This window comes from Amphiprion ocellaris, chromosome 7, assembly GCF_022539595.1.
Source record: "Amphiprion ocellaris isolate individual 3 ecotype Okinawa chromosome 7, ASM2253959v1, whole genome shotgun sequence".
Classification (NCBI taxonomy): Eukaryota; Metazoa; Chordata; class Actinopteri; family Pomacentridae; genus Amphiprion; species Amphiprion ocellaris.
This window is the reverse complement of record NC_072772.1, coordinates 1,787,158-1,801,473: the sequence shown is the minus strand read 5'-3', so window position 1 is coordinate 1,801,473 and position 14,316 is coordinate 1,787,158. Positions and strand designations below refer to the sequence as shown.

Sequence of the window (14,316 nt, the reverse complement as noted above, 5' to 3'; positions counted from 1 at the left end):
AAAAACTGTTACTATATTTAAATCAGCTAGAATTTGCTGTTATTTTTACCACAGTATATTTCACTAATCTGGCTTTCTGGCATTTTTGCTGCCAGATTTTCTTTTTTTTTTTTCTTTTGTTTTTTTTTCTACAGTGCACAATGTCAACTACAATATTGCAGGTAGTAAATCCATATTTTTAATTTCACCATCAACACTGGGACGTGCGCATTCGCAACTGTCACACTGAAGAAAATGCAGTGTAAACTTTCAACATCATCATGTTAGAACGTTTTACGCTTCCTAATACATAAATATAACTTGGTTCTCTTTTTCCATGACCACTCTACTAGAGAAGGCTGTCTAATGGGAGTGGGCCAATGAGCTGAATCTGTTCTTTAACAGATTTGACTCTGCTCCCACTCCTCCCCCCTCTCATCAAAGCACCCACCAGCCAGCTCCTTCTTCACCCCTCAGCTCTCTACCACCACCATCACCCCTCCTCATCTCACCCCCCACCAATATCATGCAGGACTCTGGTCCGGAAATTTTATGACTCTGTGGTAGCGTCTTCTATCTTCTATGCAGTGGTCTGCTGGGGAGCAGGGAGCACTGAAAGGGACAGAAAGAGACTAAACAGAAGGTCAGGAGGAGGTTCTGTCCTGGACTGTTCTCTGGACTCCATAGAGGAGGTGGGTGAGAGGAGGATGTTGGCAAAGCTCACATCCATCATGGACAATCCCTCTCACCCACTGCATGACACTGTGGGGTCTTTAAGCAGCTCCTTCAGCAGCAGACTGAGACATCCACCCTGCAAGAAGGAACGCTATCACAGGTCCTTCATCCCATCTGCTGTAAGACTTTACAACATCAGCATCACTGGCTGATGTTAACATAAACTGGACTCATATCATATCATCCCAAACCATAAAATTTGCACAGCAATTCTTGCATTGCTACATCTTTGCACTTTTTAAACTTATTTTTTCCATTCTCATTTCTCATCCCTGTACATATTGTAAATATTATTACTACTATTTTATTATTATTTTATTACTATTACTATGTTTATCGCTACATAAGCTCCTATAACAATGTGAATTTCCCCTGGCGTGGGGAGAAATAAAGGACTATCTTATCTTATCTTATCTTATCTTATCTTATCTTATCTTATCTTATCTTATCTTATCTTATCTTATCTTATCTTATCTTATCTTAGCTTATCTTAATATAGCATTATATACTCTTGGATGCTCTGAGTTTTCTTGGAGATTTTAACACAAAATACAATGTTTGTTGACTTCAGGCTCCATGTGTGCACAGCAAAATGATTGAAAATGGGAGAGAAATACTGAAAAGATAGATTTGGTTGTTAAAAGAAAACCAACATCAATTCTATGTGAATATTTCAGCAACAGAGATGATGTTGACCTAAAATAGGTACTTTGTAGTCACTGTTTTGCTGTTTAAATCAGTGCCACAAAGCTCTGTATGAACACAAAGTCAGATCTGAACGCCATCCAGAGCAAAAACTATTTCACATGCCAGTGTTACTCCACATGAGAAAAGTCCCAAACAGCAAAGAGAACTCACTAAAGCGACAACTTTTCACCCTTCAAAAGACACGATAATGAGTTACCAAAAAGAGTTTTAAAAGCATGATTCACTCGCTTAACAAGTGACTTCTAATACGTTCACACACCTATTTTTCTCAAGTTGTCATCCCCGCACTGTCTTAAAATGCAAGGCACAAGTTGAAACAGAGCTGGCACAAGTGGATTATTAAGCAGCTACAGCAGACTTGTGGTCCAGCCGAGCAACGCAGCCCTTCATAAGTCTTAACGTCCACTTTATTAATCAGGACTTCCAACTGAAAAGTCACTGTGTTTTGCAAACTGCATTTTTTCCCCAAGATGATCATACAAGCGAGAACATCAGAGGATTAAAAAGGTGTTGGCGCCTTTTGGGTGCTGAGATGAGAGACGTCAAGTCTGTATAACAACAGACAATGCGGTGAACCATGATGAAGGCTGCCGCTTTAAACAAGTAGACCAGGCTGCAGTGTTTTGACCACAGACTCCAATGTGCTACACCCATGATACATATTTACTAAACTGTTTTTCCATAGTATAAAATATACATCAGAAAAACAAAATACTGCAATGACAGTTCTGCTTCAGTGTTGCACAGCCCTCGTTTGGAGCTGTGTAAAAACGCTTTACATGTGAGTCTGCATTGTGCTTTGGAAAAGTAAGTGGTTAATGATAGTAAAAGTAATTGAAAAAACACTCAGACAACCGGGGGGTTTTGGTGCCTGGAGGTGTCTGGGGCTCTGGGCCAGCTGTCTGTCTGCCTGCCTGCATGGTTGGTGATACAACGTTGCTTCGGCTACATTCAAGTTTAAGAGGCCCAATTTATTATATTTTTTAGAAACATAATGGATTGTGTGTATTCTTGAGGACCTCATACAACCATGCAGGGCATTTCCTTCTTCAACACATATCTGCAAATAGGATTTGTGAGAAAACTGGAGTCCTACATTTTTATATTTTACATCTGTGTTGACTTCCTAACAGTATTTTCCTTATTTGTTGGCACATTACTGCCACCAACTGTTAATTAGTGGATAAAACAAAATCAGTGGTAGTAATGTCCATCCATCAATCCATTTTGTACACACCACTGTAGAGTCGTGGGGGGCTGGAGCATATCCCAGCTGATTTAGGATGAAGACAAGGTTCACTCTGGACAGGTTGTCAGTCTATCAAAGGGCCACACAGAGAAACAACCGAGCATACTCACATTTACTCCTATGGAAAGTTTAGAATCATCAGCTAACCTCAGCATGTCTTTGGTGACAATGATGTGACTGTCTATCTTAGACTGACCAAGGCCAGTGTTATATGTTCCACATCCGTGAGTTTGCGAGAGTTCACCTCTCTACAGACGTCTGCATGCAGCCCAAAATTTGTGTTGGCTACAACTCCGCTTGTAGTGAAGTAGTGGAGAAGTGCACATCCTCAGCAGTAGTAGTAGTGCATGTGTGGACCAGGCCTTCAAGTGGACTACAAAGCACCATAATAAGAACAACTACACATCTGTGGTGTCCACAGCTGCCTGCGTGTATGTCCACAAGGGAGTAGAATCAAGACTTAAATTGTGCAAAAACAACACACGCCCACACCAGGAGCTTCAGCTCCTTTCTGCAAAGTCCTCCATTCACATTAAAATGCCAAAACAGGTTATCTTCCTCCTACTTGCATCCAAGCAGCTGAGGGCTCACAAGCATGCATAGTTTATTGCAAGTACAGTATAACAATTTCAGTGAAAGAACATTCTGAGAAGCCAAATTTTTTTTTACGAGCCACAGATGAGCATAAAGTTGGCAAGCTGGTGTTTTCAGATTTGCACACTCCACAGCCCAAAGCTCAGTTTTCAAAGGAGAATGCTATTTTGGTTTGGATGTAAGGTCAAAACCAAATGAGAAAGATGTGATACAAACATCCCGGGTTAGTATGTTCTGTCTGTGCATCAAATCACCGAAGTGCAAGCCTGTTCCCACATATATGAAATATTAAGAAATTGGTGACTCTTTTCTTAAAAACATGCTTCACAGTGGCTCTTGTGGTTGCACAAACTACCCAACTTTTCTGTAAAGTGTTCATAAAAAAATGAGCTTGATTAAACAAACAAACATGCAATGCATTTTAGAAGACTAAAAATGACCCAGGCCTGTATTCAAGTATTTGAGTTTAACCTGTCAGGTGTAAATTAAAGTCCTGTCTGAAACGTGCATGAACCCCAAAGCAAATTGCCTGCTTATATAACATTCCAGCCTGAAAATACCTTTTTAGGGGGAAATCAGGTCAATGTATTTAATTCACGACATATCAGAATAATTAGCAATTATGTGAATGAAATGTTTAAAATGACAAGCTAAAGCTGCACTTTGTGAGTCCCTAATCAAAAACCTGTCAGGTCTGTTATTTGAGACTGAACGACACATTTAGCTCTCGCTTATCAGACAGTCACGTAATTATTTTTTATCTATGTTCCTTTTTTTCACAGCTGTGCACAAAGTTAATACGGCTGGATCCTCGTAAAACAGTCAATTTCCCTCTCTCTATAATGGAAAGTCAGTGTTCCACAAAATAAATTAGCTGTTATGTAAAATTGCTGATGTGTTACAAACTTACCAAAGAAAATAAAAGTGATTAAAAGTGGTCTGACATTTTGGACCTTAATGTCTGTCTTTACAATACTTAAGCTCCTGTTCAATTTGACCTTTTTTAACCTTCAAAATACATTTCCTGTATATATTTAACAGAAAATATCTGACAGAAATAATAATTAAATACAGGAAACATTAAATACTGTACATGTAGTGACTGTGCCACCAGCTACAAGAAGTTCATTGCTGGGTATTGTGGTCGAGGCTGCATCATATATAATTAGTTCACAACCTCTTTGATGGAGGTGGCATTATCAGGAATGGCTCTTTATTTTCTGTGTCTACTTAATTAGTAAATTTTGATAAATTAGCTGCTGAACCACATTGCGGTCCAAAAGTTATCAAGTTAGGAACAAATTAGGCCTGAAGAACGAGGACATCAAAGAATGGGACCGAGCTGGAAGTGCTTGTTCTGGTTGCGCTCTCTTGTATTTAGAGAAACGTGAATTCCATTCTAAATCCTCCAATATGAAGTTTTTGTGCATTCAATCAGCCGTTCTCCCAAATGGCTACTGCTGCCACGTTCAATGCAAATACCAGTTCAGTTCAGGAAATGGTGTAAACAAAGCTGCTGCCTCGGATTTTTTTTTAATGAAGTCTCAAGGATAACCTTATGATCACTTCCCAGGTTTGATGTATGATCTGAAACGGAAAGGGCAGCGCAGTAACTTGTGCGTTTTCGTTTTTAGTTTTTATCCTCAGCCCCGGCCTTTTCTTCTTGAGACTTGTGCTTATTTTTTTTTCAGAGCTTGCGTGGGTTTTCTCCTGGTGTGTGATCTTTCATCTGAATGAATTACAGGGAAATCACTTGCTAATTAGCGGAATGCATAACAAAGGGTTTAGCTGGAGTGACGTATTTTATTTGCTTTATGTATCGTGACTGATAGTTTACATACGCTGCTAGAGGCGGGAGCGGCTATAAAGCATGCAGCGCCAGTGTTGGATGTGTCTGAGGTAGTTTTGAACAGAAGATTTTTGTAATTTACTTCATGCAATAACACAGACAATAATCTTGAACAGCAGGGCAACCTGCTCAATCCCATTACTGCACTTTAATATAGCTCTGTCCATGCCACTTGTCCATAATACTACACCCAGGCAAGCTCATTGTGCTGCCAGGACCACTTATAACATCCCTGCCTCATGTGCAGCTCCTCCTCCTCCTCACTCTTCTCTGCCTATGAGCCAATGCAAATTACAGTAACAGCTTGGACGTGAGTATAATCTCAAGTGGTGCGAGCTGGGCTCCATGGCGAGGCATGCGGGCAGATGGAAGCAGAGACTCTGCCAGGCCTCTTTAGGGGCTCCCACTCTTTCTCCACCATGGTAGACAATGGAGGAGCTGTGGCTCATAACCAGCTATTCGTCTGCCACTATCATGCAGCCTACTCCCATACGCCGTATTTGGTAAATGATATGAAAGGAAATAAGGGGAGACCCTGTCACGGCCTTGTTCAGACCAAGGCACAGATGGACACAGACACTGGCAGCAACATTATATCAGGAGGCACTTACAGCACACAGCACAGGGTAGAAACTTGAGGAGGGATGTTCACATTCATGATGAAAGAGAGGCAAATGGAGAACATTAGGCTTGTTTCTGTGTTTCTCTGCTCAGGAGGTGGTAGAGGCCGTTACCTAGAGCTATTGTAGATATTTATAAATAGCACTATAAATAAACAGACTGTTCTATTTGCATAAAGTATCATATACAGTTTTAGCAAACACTCATTTTTGTTTTAGAATTTAGAGAAAAGCTTTAATAAGCTTTTGGGGGGGGGGGGGGGCATACAATATTATTCATTAATGCTATTCAAGTGAGAACAACACTACTTCCAAAGCTGTGTCTGAACACACTTCACACACACAATATTCATACAATATACGCAACAAAGCATAATTAACTTGAGCCTAGCTGAGGTATTGTGTGAGCCTGCCTCCAGGAAAACAATTCATCTTCAAAAAACCTAAAAGTTGAGCATGTTCCTGTCTGAACTTTTACCCACCATGTTGCCAGAGAGGAGACAGAAGAGTTTGTCCTGCTCTGTAATGTGCAATGCCCTAATGACTTCTGCAACAGCAAAGAAAATGATAAATTTATGAAAGAGACCTGCGAGTAGAGAAATTTCCTTTGGTTACTGATACCTTTTTATGTTAAGAGCTTGCCTCTTTGGATTCAAGCGCTGCAGTAAAAGTTACATCAAAATATAATGCACCTTTTATTTTTGAATGAATGAGCTCCGGGGTTTACACTTGCATGACAACACAGATCAGAGGTTCTCTTGTTTTGCTGCTCTGGGAGAGAGAGGCTTGTTTATGCTCCCAAACACTGATTGTGCTATTCTTGCCCATTAATGTAAATGGATTCTTAAACTCAGCTTTGCTCCTTGTAACTAATGATGATGCTTATGCAATAAGGTTGCACCTCCATGTGTCATTAAACATGCCTCTGAGCTTTTAATCATGCGATTCCGCAACAACAAGGGGCTGAGAAACAGACGTTTGTGCCTTGGAGAGGCGATGCCTTCCTTCCTGTACACATACATAACAGTAAAACAGCACAAAAGAATCTGATGTATGAGGAAATCAATAGACTATGAATCAGCAGTGTGCCAAGCTGAGAATGTTTAAGTGAGTCAGTCTTCAATGTGTTTGCCAACCCTGAGAGCATCTGCACTAACAAAAAGATATTTGGGAAAGAGAGAAAGCACCAAGATGCCGAGCACAACTCCCCTGGAGCTAAGCGTCCATTGTTTCTGACTTGTGGTCACACGCACGCAGGTGTTTTTGATTTTACCATATTTTTCTCCAGTATTATTTGAAATAGCTTCAGCGACGCCATTTCAAATTCACAAAGCCCTTGTTATTCGGAGAGACGGAGGCTGACACCGAGTGTATAGCTTAATTTCTGCAGATGATTAGAGCTGCAATAACAAGAACCAGGTGCAGATGTTATCCCAACATGGCGACACGTGCCTCAGGCCCGAAGAATACCCCGAACTGAGACTCGACGCTGCCTGCCGCTGCTTTCAATGCTTGGTATTCCAGGAAACACTGACAGCAAGACTCATATTACTCTGACAAGAGAAGCAGACCACAGAACGCAGGGGAGGGGAGGTGTATGTGCACAGCTCCGTCAGTGGAATTTTGAATATGAGAGGGTAAGAACTTGACCTCCTCCTCACTCCCCCCTCGATCCCTGATTGAAGAAATGTATTCACTACCTACTGATAGAACGCCATTTTTTAAGTTTGCAGTACCATAATTTTACCTAAGCACACATGAACCGGAGGGGGATCCTGTTGTTATGCCTCTTATTGCCTTTAAACTTGACAACTGGGATTAAACTGCACTCAAAATCAGCAGCTGGGAAAAAGGTGTCAGAAGAATACGAGTCGAAAATTGCCATACTTTTGCAATACAAATTGCTTTTATTTGACAGGGAGAGGTGGATTTTGAAATCTCTCAAAAAGGATTAATTTAACTATGGGAATTATTTTCTTTTTTAAGACACAAACAGAACAGGATGTCTCTCAATGCAAAAAAATAAAAAAAATATGCAGAGTTATGTAGGGTGCATGGCTGCTGTAGACGCTGCTTGTTAGGCGTATGACGGAGGGGAGGGGGGAACACTGAGGGGAACAGCAGTTATGTTCAATTCAGTAACACAAGCTGGCTAATTAGCATTGCCCTGCCATTCCCTTTGAACCAGAGGAGGACAAGTGGGAGCCATCATATTTCTTTGTTCTCAGCGCTGTGTGATTCCCCCCTGACCGCTAAAACCACAGGGGTTCTGACCACCGAGGGTCAGGGGTAGGCACAATAACCTCACCTCCCTCCCACCCTCCTCCTTACTGTACCCCACCCCACCCCTCTGGAGAGTCACCCAGACCTTTACCTAAAACTACGCCCTCAGCAGTTACTGGCAGCACTCTGGATCAGAAATAGCGCCTGGATGTGGTGCGATGACATTTTCAGGATGCAAACCTACTTTGAGCACAGCAGACAGATGCTATGGGGATACAGGTACCTACCGCACTTCTGATGCGCACAATTATTCTCGGCTGACTGCCCTCTGAAGACGCAGCACAGATCATTAACTCTATCCTCTCATGTAACAACTTTTAATTAATAGTCTCATGCTATATATCGCACGATTGCAACATGAAGCTGTGTTTATTTACTGCTGCAGGGTTTTTGAAGGGTGTTTTACGGCACCGTTTCTGGTTGGTTAGAGATGTAATCAATTACGACTCCACATAGAACGTTTTTTGCGCCACACGTGGGTCGCATTATTCAAAATACTTGGCAGAGTTGGTCAAGTCAACGCGAGTTGTGAGTTTGCCTTTTAAATTCTGTTTAGGTAGGTGGGGAAAATTTCAAAGGAGCGTATTTTTGAGCCCATACGGACAAACGTAATCCCCCCCCTCACTTTTCAAAATCCTGTTTTTCCATTTCACTAGAGCACATATACGCTGCAATGTCAAAATCAGGATGACAGAATAGAAAAGATGATAAAAAGATTGTTATTTTGCCTTTCGGTTAGATGTAGTATATTGCAATAAAATATTGTGGGGGTGTTGTTGTGTCAAGGCTAAAGGAGGCACTACTATTGTAGAAAATCCTTTAATGTGCATATTTTAAAATATTCTCCTACAAATGAACATCAGTCTCTTGTAACCTGTTATTCATAATCAAGTATCAGGTTTCTATCAAGTACATTGAACATGCTTTTTTGAAGAATCTAAAGCATTTATTGACTTTTGAACATGCTTCTTTCCCCACTCCTCTCTTTTGAGCAGTTAAATCAGAAACATGCTGTCAGAAAACAATCTCTACATTTTAACACTGTGATACTGAAACTCCTACTGGCCTGACAGATTACATATATGACAGTTTAATAGATAGATTGTGCAATAACATCCATTCCTGTCAAATGTAAATCAAAACTGGCTCTATAAACTCTACATAAACCATTTACTCTATGCAATGTTCCGTCCTAATTAACTTTAATTAACCATTCAACGTTTATTCAACAATCTTGACACTCCCACCCACTCTTGTAAAGTTTTGTCACCCTGCAGACATTGTATGTTGTTGTGTACAGTATATATTATTTTCATACCTCCATGCTTATCCGTAATAGCCGTATGTTGACTTTTGCTTGTCTCTGCTTAGTTTTAGCCATTATTTAGACGTGTGTTTGTATGTGTTTCACTGTACAGCTATTCTCTGCCCTGTGTCTGAGCACACTGAGAGCCACAGGAATCCTGATTTGTTCCTTGTAAACACACCTAGCAAATAAAGCAGAATCCAGATTTTATTTAGCTCCATCCATATGGAAAATATGCTGGAAAAAAAAAAACAAAACAGAAAGAGTCTTACTCTTGTCATACTTGACCCAGTTCTGCTCCGCACCTGTAGTTTTACTGTATTTCCTGTAATGAATTCCCACCATTGATCTACATAGCGCTGCATCTTCAGTCTGCTGATGCATCACTGTTAATGCAACACTTTCAGCATAGTTAGAGCTGCAGTGGCTCACAGCTGGTAAGCAGCGACTCGGGGAAAACGCGACAGACTCACCAGATATCAAGCCCTGGTCTCCATCACAAGTTCCACATCAGCATTCTGATCAGCTGGCGGTCACAGAGTCAGAGCTGAGGCAGGCGACTCCCACTGGCGTCTCAGGAAAACACCACCTAGAGGACAAGAAACATCTTTTTGTTAGAATTAGGCCACGCTGCAGCTGAGGTGAGTCTGCAAACTTCGCCCCCTAAAAAACCCGCCAGAGGAGTGGCTCCTTTAACACATTTTGGGTTGTTTATCGTGTACTTTGAGACATTATTCTAGTGGAGGAGGCAACATTTCTCAACACACTGGAGAGGCAGTCATACATTCATAATCTCATTGACTGAGCTTGCTCCTTTTTCCACTTGGCAGCTTTGGGTGCGATATGAACGCTGATCTGATTATGAAACAACAGGAAAGAAGCATAAGCAGCAGGAGAGGCACCAGAAAAACAGAGCTGGAGATATCACGACTATGAATGTGTGTCCTGTCATTAATATTTCACTGCATCATTGTAGCTAAAGGAGAACAAAGTGTAAAGGGGAACATAATGAAAAATTTATCATATTTTGACACTGCTTTGGAATTTATCTGTGCAAAACAAAGAACTTTGGTTCGTGATGGGATTTTGTGACGGAAAAAATACGGTGATTAATGCATCTAAACAATTATTGCATGCTTCAACAAAGTATTCACGTTATTTGCACGTGTTTGACCTTGATGGACGATGGCGAGGTTTACTAACTCACTTAAGAGGTACTTTTCCCTGCAACATTCTTACTTTATTCTTGCCTTTTTTCACACTTGGGTGCAGTGACTGCCAAGGTCACAGGTCTTCAGTTTCTCACTTGTCCCAAAAATTCAGTACAAGCTACATGACATGTCACAGCTCTGCTTGCAGTGCAGCGGCACGCAATCCAAGAGAGATTACCATATCGCTCGCATTTGTCTGCAGAGAGCCTTCATGCATGAAAAAACAGAATTCTCCACTCAGCTCTACTGTACATCAATTTGTATGCAGAAAGGGACTTTAGGCTTGTCACCTTCAGCTATTCATCCAGCCAATGAAGAATTCATGACGCAAGCTTTTGCTTTTTGATACGTCACTTCAATCCTCTTTCAATTCCAATTCATCGTAGGATAAAGTCAGAGTTGAAATGGAGAGAAACAAAGTAAGAGTGTAGGTGCAGGCAAATTTTTGGGGTCTATAATTTCACAGTTTATCATGCCAAGCATATTAACGCCTTCTATTCCTGCATGTGGCGAAAACTCAGCAGCCCTCCAATGGTGTGATTGCAATGTGACAGTCAGCAGTCACTGGGAGGTGCATGGAGTTGTAAATCAGTTTTTTTTTTTTTTTTTTTTTTTAAAGAAGACTTTCCCCAGTGATTTTATAGTTTAACATTCATTTCCAAGCATCAACTCATCACCTGGCTCAGTGTGAGAAGTGTGGAGTCGGCGGCGTCACTTTATCTCCAACATGGCTCCCCTTCACTGTATCACACTCCACTTCCCTGCTTCATTTTCCACTCACAGCCACAACATTTTACCTCTCCTTCTCTTTGTTTCCTCTCTAGGCCAGTATATGAAGCAAAAAGACAGACAGACAGACAAAAAAAAAAAAATCCTCAGTGCCAGGCAACTTTGGCCAAAGGACATAGTCCGTCATGTCATTATCCATCACTGTGATTCCGTCCTGTCTGTGCAAGACAAAGACAGTTGTTAGGGAGACAGTCATTCTCCTGTGCTGCCAGCTTTGTTACTTATATGCTCAGTGTGACAACAGGGGTGACTAAGATTTCCCGTTCTTGCTTATATTCTGTCACTCACTCACACTGATGTGAGTGGCATCAAGGACAGAAAACAAAACCAAATACCAATTAGGCATGATTTAAAACATCTGTCAAAACATCCTTAACCTTGAAATTCACCTTCATGATGAGCACAAGAGACGAGCAACACTTACATGAATACGTGTGTTTGTATTTTACAGGCTTAAAAGTGGATTTTGGGGGTAAATAGTCATAAATGTACCTGCAGTGAAGGCATTATCTGTCAATATATTACTATAAGCTTGCAAAGAGGATAGCAAAGGCAGGGGGTGTGTTGTTTTATTAGACTGTAAAAGAGAGATATCCGAAACAGGCGCTCAACTTAATAGCAAATTTGCTTGGAGATCTCCTTGGAAAACTCTGCCTACAGCAATCAGGAAAAGGAGATCAGAGCGACACTGATTTATTTAAAGATTGGAATATAATAGAATTGTCTTTTCATACTCTTTTTAGAGACACAAGATTACAAATTACATATTTAGAAGACAATGTCAGAATTATCTCTCTGCTGGATTAAAGCAAGGGGTTCTTTTCTCTTTCTTGGATATCTGCTCTGCAAAAGCAGAAGAAGAATGTCTGCAAAAAACCTCCAGGCATCTCATTACATCAGATCCCGCTGACCATCCAGGGAGACAAAAACAAGCCTTAAAGCCTCAATCAATTATAGATTTGAGTGAATGCATTCATATTGGAGATGCTATATTCCCCAGGTATTAACAGAAGTGATGGCAATTTTTCTGCTTTCTGGCAGGTAAGCAAGGACCAACAGTATTTAATGCAGCAGAAAGAGAAATTAATTCTACCAAAGCCATGGGAGGAGGTTTTTGTGTATTTATTACAGGCTTTAATTATTTCCAATTTGCCTGACTGAATAAAAGGTTTGGTTTGATTTAAATTTTTCAGCAAGGTCTTGCTTCTCCTGACTGCAGCAATCACACTGGCCAAGATAAAGACGAGCGATAAAGCAGCTGCAGCTGTAACACGCTTATTAAAGGACATTCTCAATGTCATCATGACTCAGCAGTGGACCGACAAAGCCACTCGTTCAGGAAACAGTGATGCTGTTCGGAGGTGTAGAGTAGCCTGATAGCTGTCATAACCGTGAGGTCAAACTCATCCTCAGCAGATCCACGAAACTGAATGCCATCAGACCATTTCCCTTTCCCCTCGGCTTTACAGTCACTTACACCTCATGTCAGCACTTTGATTAATGGCTTGATTTACACACAGGATCCTGTACGCTATATGGCAAGGTATCAATCATAGTACTATACGTATTCATAGGTTCTCAACAGCTGTGTTGCTTCAGTCTGAGTCTAATTACATCGAACTAATAGAACTGCATGGACAGCGATACCCTGAAACTGTGAACATATTGAAAAGATGTCATCAAGGGCAGACCTAACGCCTTTAAATACATGAGATGTATCCTGTTTATTTACTCAGTGCAAAATTCTCAGAGTCAACAAGGGACAGAAGCACAAAAGTGAGGTGATTATTAAGGACGAGCAGCTGCTTTTTGTCTGAGCCGTGTCCGCTAATCTAAAACAACATCAGACTCTAATGAATGCTCCATGCCACTGGTCTGACTCAAACTGAACCGAGCTCTTCACTCGAAACCAGACAAAATAGTTTCAAGGAAAATTGCTTGTAGGAGCAGTTTGATTGAATAATTAGCTTTTTATTAGCTTCTACAAACCTTTGCCATTAGAGGTTAAAAAAAAGCCAATCAATACTCATGAATCTGGTGATGCTTTAGAGCAAGGTTACCGAGAGGAGGCCAGGAACTAAAGCAACAGGTTGGTGGGTCAAAAAAATCCCATTCTCAGTGATAACTAAGGCTGGCTGTATTATGGTTAGACGGCCTCAGATGAGGCTCATGGATCATATGTGGAGGTCCAGTGTGATGCATTAGCTGCAGGTGCAAACTTCATCCTACCATGTCAGTGCAGGTCGAGTTACAAGTCTGACCAAGCAATCGGATTTTGCTCGCATTACTCGGATCGGCAAATGCAAGTTTTCTGCTTCCAGTATGATTTGAATTCTTATTCTTTGCATAGCCAGTTAATCCACCAATTATTTTCTCGATCAACCAATCAGTCATGTGGTCTGTAAAATGTCAGAAAACTGCAGTTTCCCTTGTTTGAATGGAGATATAACAAAAGCAAGACTTGCATCTCATCCTGTTTAGCATTTAAATGGAGCTTCTAACACACTACAAAGTAGTTTTGTCGGTCATATTCATTATTCTACTTATCAGCATGTTTAATTTTTCCAACAAAATTGTAGTAATTCCAAACTCAAGGCCACTTACTGGTATTTATCTTGTGGCCTTGTGGTTTTCAGCACTGACTTGAACAGACTCAAGAGTCACAAATCAAAACTTTAATATTTCACATTAAGTTTTTAATCATGTCGTAATTTTTTATGATGTCAGCAACGATTATGCTGTTTTCAATCATTTATAAACTGATTATAAATACTTTGAAGGAGATGTTTTAGCTGTTGACACACATATTCAAACTCCTAATGTCTTTATACTTACCTACAGCTATGTTGGGGTGTTTTATGCATATTTATGAAATGTTTGCAAATGCTAAATATGGGATGTTTGGAAAAAATCTGCAAATCCTTGCATTTGAGTTGCTACAACTATAACAACGTTGGGATTTTTGCTGAAAAATCAACAAAAACAACTAATTG

At 40.6% G+C, this 14,316-nt stretch overlaps 1 protein-coding gene across 3 annotated transcripts in view; it reads right to left on the bottom strand.

Annotated features, from left to right (window-relative positions):
• Nucleotides 1-14,316, bottom strand: part of lrfn1 (leucine rich repeat and fibronectin type III domain containing 1) — a 115,869-nt gene that overhangs the window by 20,341 nt on the left and 81,212 nt on the right. For all 3 annotated transcript variants that reach the window (XM_023272023.3, XM_035948943.2, XM_023272025.3), the window contains one exon: nucleotides 9,797-9,912. The gene's annotated coding sequence lies outside the window, so the exon portion shown is untranslated. The remainder of the gene's footprint in view (nucleotides 1-9,796; nucleotides 9,913-14,316) is intronic.